Here is a 6,063-nt window from a genome sequence, read left to right as displayed (position 1 = left end):
GTCAGATAGATCTTCAATAAAAAATAGCAGGGCATACAGAGAAAGAACAGGAATGTCTGAAATAATGGACAGTAGAAACAGACCCATAGGAGATCTAGATACTGGAGTTATCAGACAGGTCTTTGAGAAAACTGAATAATATGTTCACAACCAGAATCTATATAATGAGTCAAATTGAAATTATAGAAAATTTTCAGGAGAAAATGTTTAACTCTTATCCACTAATTCAACACTACTTATTGACCATCTAATGTGAGCCAAAAAGAACAAAGAGAACAAAAGAGAAAAAAAGGGAAAGAAATTGTGGCCTTGAGGTACTTACATCCTTGTATTAGGTTGATGCAAAAGTAATTGCAGTTTTTGCATTGTTGAAATTTGACATTTGATATTGAAACACATTCTTAAATAAAAGTGGTTATGTTATACATCATTTTAATGGTCATTTCTCACTTTTTTTTTTGCTAATGACTTATTACTTGCTGTTTATTTTGTATTTATTTTAGACTATGGAAATGATGTTAGACAAAAAGCAAATGTGAGTGATTTTCTTAAGTTAAAATTTTCTTGTTAAGTTCAAAATGGGTCGTAAATCAGTGGAGACAACTCTCAGCATCAACAACCTATTTGGCCCAGGAGCTGCTAACAAACATACAGTGCAGTGGTGGTTCAAGAATTTTTACAAAGGAGACGAGAGCCTTGAAGATAAGGAGGATAGTGGCCATCCATTGGAAGTTGACAACAACCAATCAAGAGCAGTCACTGAAGCTGATCCTCTTACAACTATACAAGAAGTTGCCGAAGAACTCAATGTCAACCATTCTACAGTCATTTAGCATTTGAAGCAAATTGGAAAGGTGAAAAAGCTCGATAAGTGGGTGCCTCATGAGCTGAGCGAAAATCAAAAAAGTTGTTGTTTGGAAGTGTCATCTCTTATTCTACACAAAAACAATGAACCATTTCTCAATCGGATTGTGACGTGTGACAAAAAGTGGATTTTATACAATAACCAGTGACGACCAGCTCAGTGGCTGGATGGAGAAGAAACTCCAAAGCACTTCTCAAAGCCAAACATGCACCAAAAAAAGGTCATGGACATTGTTCAGTGGTCTGCTGCTGGTCTAATCCACTACAGCTTTCTGAATCCTGGTAAAACCATTACATCTGAGAAGCATGCTCAGCAAATTGATGAGATGCGCCACAAACAGCAATGCCTGCAGCCAGCACTGGTCAACAGAAAGAGCCCAATTTTTCTCCATGACAATGCTCGATTGCAGGTCTCACAACCAATGCTTCAAAAGTTAAACGAATTGTGCTATGAAGTTTTGCCTCATCCACCATATTCACCTGACCTCTTGCCAACTGACTACCACTTCTTTAAGTATCTTGACAACTTTTTACAGGGAAAATGCTTCCATAACCAGCAGGATGCAGAAAATGCTTTCCAAGAGTTCATCAAATCCCAAAGCATGGATTTTGACACTACAGGAATAAATAAACGTATTTCTTATTGGCCAAAATGTGTTGGTTGTAATGGTTCCTATTTTGATTAATAAAGATGTGTTTCAGCTTAATTTAAAATTCATAGTCCAAAACTGCAATTACATTTGCACCAATCTAGTAGCTACAGACAAAAATAAACAATACGTATAAGTAAATAAATAACATTTTAGAACGTTGTAAGTAACCAAGGAGAAAATAAATAGATAAGAAAATTCAGGTAGGGTGGTGCAGTTGGGGTGAGTGGATGTAATTTAGATAGAGTTGAAAGGGAACCTCATTTAGAAGGTGACATTCATACAAAGCCTTGAAGCTGACATCCTAATAAGCCCAATAAGTCAGGCTGATAATTGTGGGGAAAGCATTCTAGACAGAGAGAAAGCCACTGCTAAGACCCTAAAACAGAAAATTAACTCGTAAGTTCAAAGAACAGTGAGGTTATGAGTGTAGGTGGAGTGGAGTGAACTAGAGGGAGAGAAGTGATGGTAGAAATCAGGAGGAGGGGGTTAAATAATATTGAACTTTATTGGTCAAAGGGACTTTGACTTTTACTGTAAATTATATAGGAAGGCTTCAGAGAGTTCTGAACAGAAAGGGCTATAATCTGTTGTAGTTTTGTGTTGTTGTTGTTTGTTTGTTTGTTTGTTTGTTTGTTTCAAGTCAGGGTCTCACTCTGTTGCCCAGCCTGGGGTGTAGTGGTGCAACCTTAGCTCACTGCAACCTCCACCTCCCAGGCTCAAGTGATCCTCCCACTTCAGCCTCCCGAGTAGCTGGGACTGTAGGTGGTCACCACTGTGCCTGACTAATTTTTGTATTTTTGCCATGTTGCCCAAACTGGTCTTGAGCTCCTAAGCTCAAGCTACCCACCTGCCTTGGCCTCCCAAAGTGCTGGGATTACAGACGTGAGCCACTGCATCAGGTCTGATGTACATTTTAAAAGGATTTGCCTTGCTGCTCAATTGTAAAGACAACAAAAACTGGAGCAGTTAGGGACTATTGTAGGAAACTAGGAGAGAGCTTAATGTGGTTCAGACAAAGTTGAAATAAGAATAATATGGAAAAATGACTGGATTGGATTCTGTTCACATTTTGAATTTGGAGCAAATACCAATTTCTTATGGGTTGATTGTTGGATATGAAAGAGTAATTATTAATAGCCACCTCTTTCACGATAAAGATTCTGGTGTAACCAATAAATTATATGATCACCTTAGTTAAATCTGAGTAAACCTTTCTAGGTCATGGTGTATCATTATTTTAGTGTACTCCTTGGTCCTAAATTCTAATAATTTATATAGAATCATATAATCAAGAGTGATTTAACTTTCTCAGTGATTTGGAAAAACACCATAAGGATAATCTATTTAATAACGATATTTAAAAATTTAGCTCAGTGGCTTACGTGTGTAATCCCAGCACTTTGGGAGGCCAAAGTGGGAGGATTGCTTGAAGCCAGGAGTTCAAGACTAGCCTGGGCAATATAGCCAGATCCTGTCTCTACAAAAGATACAAAAATTAGCCAAGCATGGTTGCACATGCCTGTAGTCTCACCTACTCGGGAGGCTGAGGCAGGAAGATCATTTGAACCTGGGAAGGCAAGGCTGCAGTAAACTGTGATGGTGCCACTGCACTCAAGGCTGGGCATCAGAGTGAGACCATGTCTCAAAAAAAATCATTTTTGAATCTTTCTTGGAGTGGTAGTCTTTAAATAAGTAGTTTTCTTAGTTTTGAGGGCTTCCTCAACTTTCTCAACTTCTTTGACTCATTTTAACCATTCATTTCTTCTATGAAGATTTCATTAAACTATTTGAGCTTGTTAGCAATCTTTTTACAAAAGTATTCTAATTCTTTTAATTTTCTTATATTTATTTATTTTTTCTTAATTAGGTTACCCGATAATTTATCTTATTCTACTATCATTATTTTCTTTTTGGAGGAGAGTCATATAGCCAGCTCTGGATTTACTTATCAGTCTTTCAATCTTTTAATTTACCCATTTATATTACTAATTAATTTTTCTTGCTTTCCTTATATCTTTTACTAAGAGTTCCATGTTTAATATTTCCTAGAAATTTTTATTTTCAAGATCTATATTGTTTGGTAGATAAAGAGTCTTGAGAGTTATAGCTACATAAAATTGATTCTTTAATGTAATGTTTTTGCCTGGAATATTTCTTTGTGTAATATTAGTATCATGGCTCTGCTATATTCTTGCTCATTCTTTCACTTTTAAATATTCTGGGTTATTTTATTTTAGAACTGCTTCCTAGATAATACATAGTTGAGTTTTGTTCTTTGACTCAATTTTAAAGAATTAATTCTTTTTAATAGCCTATTCTGTCTATACAATGTTAGCTGCTTTTTTTCTGGTCTTATTTTGTAGTTTTAGTGCTGTATTACTATTTTCTTTTATTCCTACATTTTGCTATATAATCATATTCATTCATATTCAGGGTGTGTGTGTGTGTGTGTGTGTGTGTGTGTGCTTATGTAACTGTCTTAATTTAGAAAGCAGGTATCTGTTTTGAGTTCTGTTTGGGAGTTAGCTGTTTAATTACCAATAATATGCCTACATTTATATTTTTTAAATTATCAACTCAGAAATAAAACTATTTCTATTGAAATTATCCCACTTATGCTATTTCTCTTGATAACTTCCTGCTACCAATTGGCTTTGTTAGAATTATTATTTTAATATGTTGTCACAGTCTGTTAAAAAGGAATTTTCTTTTTCAACCATCTTATAGTTTTATATAAAATATAAGTAATAAGTTTATAACTGTAATTACATATTTAATTTTATATTTATGTTCAAGTCAATTAAGTGCTTACATTCTTTAATTTATTTATCAATCAACAAATATTTCTTGAGGGCTTTCTACATGCTAGGCTTGTGCTGGACAAGAGAGATACAATGGAGCCTGTGAAGATAAGACATCTCTCACCAAGAGAGACAACAATAACAAATATATGCATAAATCACTAAAGTAACCATAACCCATGGAAATAAACAAAACGACTAGTGGAGAATAAGCAAAAAGAGGCTATTTTAAATAAAGTGGTCAGATAAGAAGTTTTAAAGGAGGTATCACTTAACTCAAAGTATGGGCAAAGGCCCACTATAAAAAGCAAAGATAATAACATTCCAGGCAGATAGGAGAGAAATATACATGCAGAGTACCTGAGAGTGCAACAGAGCTTGGTATATTTAAATTTATGCTGAGGTTGCAAATTTTGTGTGTGAAAAATCAGACCTTGGCAATGACCTTGCACAGTAGGATATAAATAACTCCCACAAGCTTAGTGTTCCAATAATGGAACACTAGGCATAAATGGATTAAGAAACTGAAAAATTGCCTGTGTGCTGTGGCAAAGTGAGAGACATCAAATGAAGCTGCGATTCAACATGCTTCCTTCATTTTTAATTTCTCATTTTCCTTGAATTCTGGAAAATTTTTAGCTACTGTCTTATGATTTATGATATCTTGCCTATTCTCTCTATTATCTCCTTTCAAAAATACAAACACTCTTACATAAGACTTTCAGACCAAGCAAATAGTATAAATTCAGGCTCCACAATGGGGCATGATACTCTGCTTTTCTTCTTCCATGAATTGATAGCAAGCTTCCACGGAGTTTCCAAGAACAATTAATTGTGATTTCTAAATCCCCTATCAACAATTAGGGCAGTTAAGGGCTATTTTCTAGTGGTGTTTATTAAAACTGTAAATATTGGATATGTATCAATTAATGTCAAGAACTGTTAAGGATGAAAGATTTTCACCCTACTTGCAAGCTAACAAACTTGGCATAGTTTTGTGGATTTTAACAAGACATGAGATTCTTTGGTCAGAGACAAAGGGTTTTATTGCTCACGGCACAGAAAGCAGTATGAGCTTCATGTTTACATCAGTTTCTTCTGTGCTCTCATGTCCTGTGAGATGAAGCAGAGGGCCTTATGTAATTTTCTAAATGAAAAATTATGCAGTAATTTTTGTTTCATGGCTGAGGAGCCCTAAGTTAGGTAACGAGAATCTTTCATAATCGGCAGTAAGCAAACCTGCCTGATGTTTGTTTCAGAAGGAGAAATTACCTTTATTATGTTGAACACTAAGCAAACCTGCTCCTTGCTCCTGAGAGGAACACTATCTTTAACTTCCAAGGCCTTTTGCTACATAAACATCCTTGGAAAGACAGTTAAGAATAAAAGGGCAGGGCTGGGCGCAGTGGCTCACGCCTGAAATCCCAGCACTTTGGGAGACTGAGGCAGGCGGATCACGAGGTCAAGAGATCGAGACCATCCTGGCCAACATGGTGAAACCCCACCTCTACTAAAAATACTAAAATTAGCCCAGCGTGGTGGCGTTTGCCTGTAGTCCCAGCTATTCAGGAGGCTGAGGCAGGAGAATCGCTTGAACCTGGGAGACGGATGTTGCAGTGAGCCGAGATAGCTCCACTGCACTCCAGCCTGGTGACAGAGTGAGACTCCATCTCAAAATAAATAAATAAATATATTAAAATAAGAATAAAAGGGCAGTTAGTGTCCTTGCTTAACAGGCATGTAGA

General features: G+C 36.1%; 1 pseudogene; it reads left to right on the top strand.

Moving 5' to 3' along the window:
* Positions 1-506: 506 nt before the first annotated feature.
* Positions 507-1,550, top strand: LOC129137732 (histone-lysine N-methyltransferase SETMAR-like; annotated as a pseudogene).
* Positions 1,551-6,063: the final 4,513 nt, after the last annotated feature.

Source organism: Pan troglodytes, chromosome 19, assembly GCF_028858775.2.
Source record: "Pan troglodytes isolate AG18354 chromosome 19, NHGRI_mPanTro3-v2.0_pri, whole genome shotgun sequence".
Taxonomy (NCBI): domain Eukaryota; kingdom Metazoa; phylum Chordata; class Mammalia; order Primates; family Hominidae; genus Pan; species Pan troglodytes.
The sequence above is the reverse complement of the archived record's forward strand: the minus strand, read 5'-3'. Positions and strand labels throughout refer to the sequence as shown.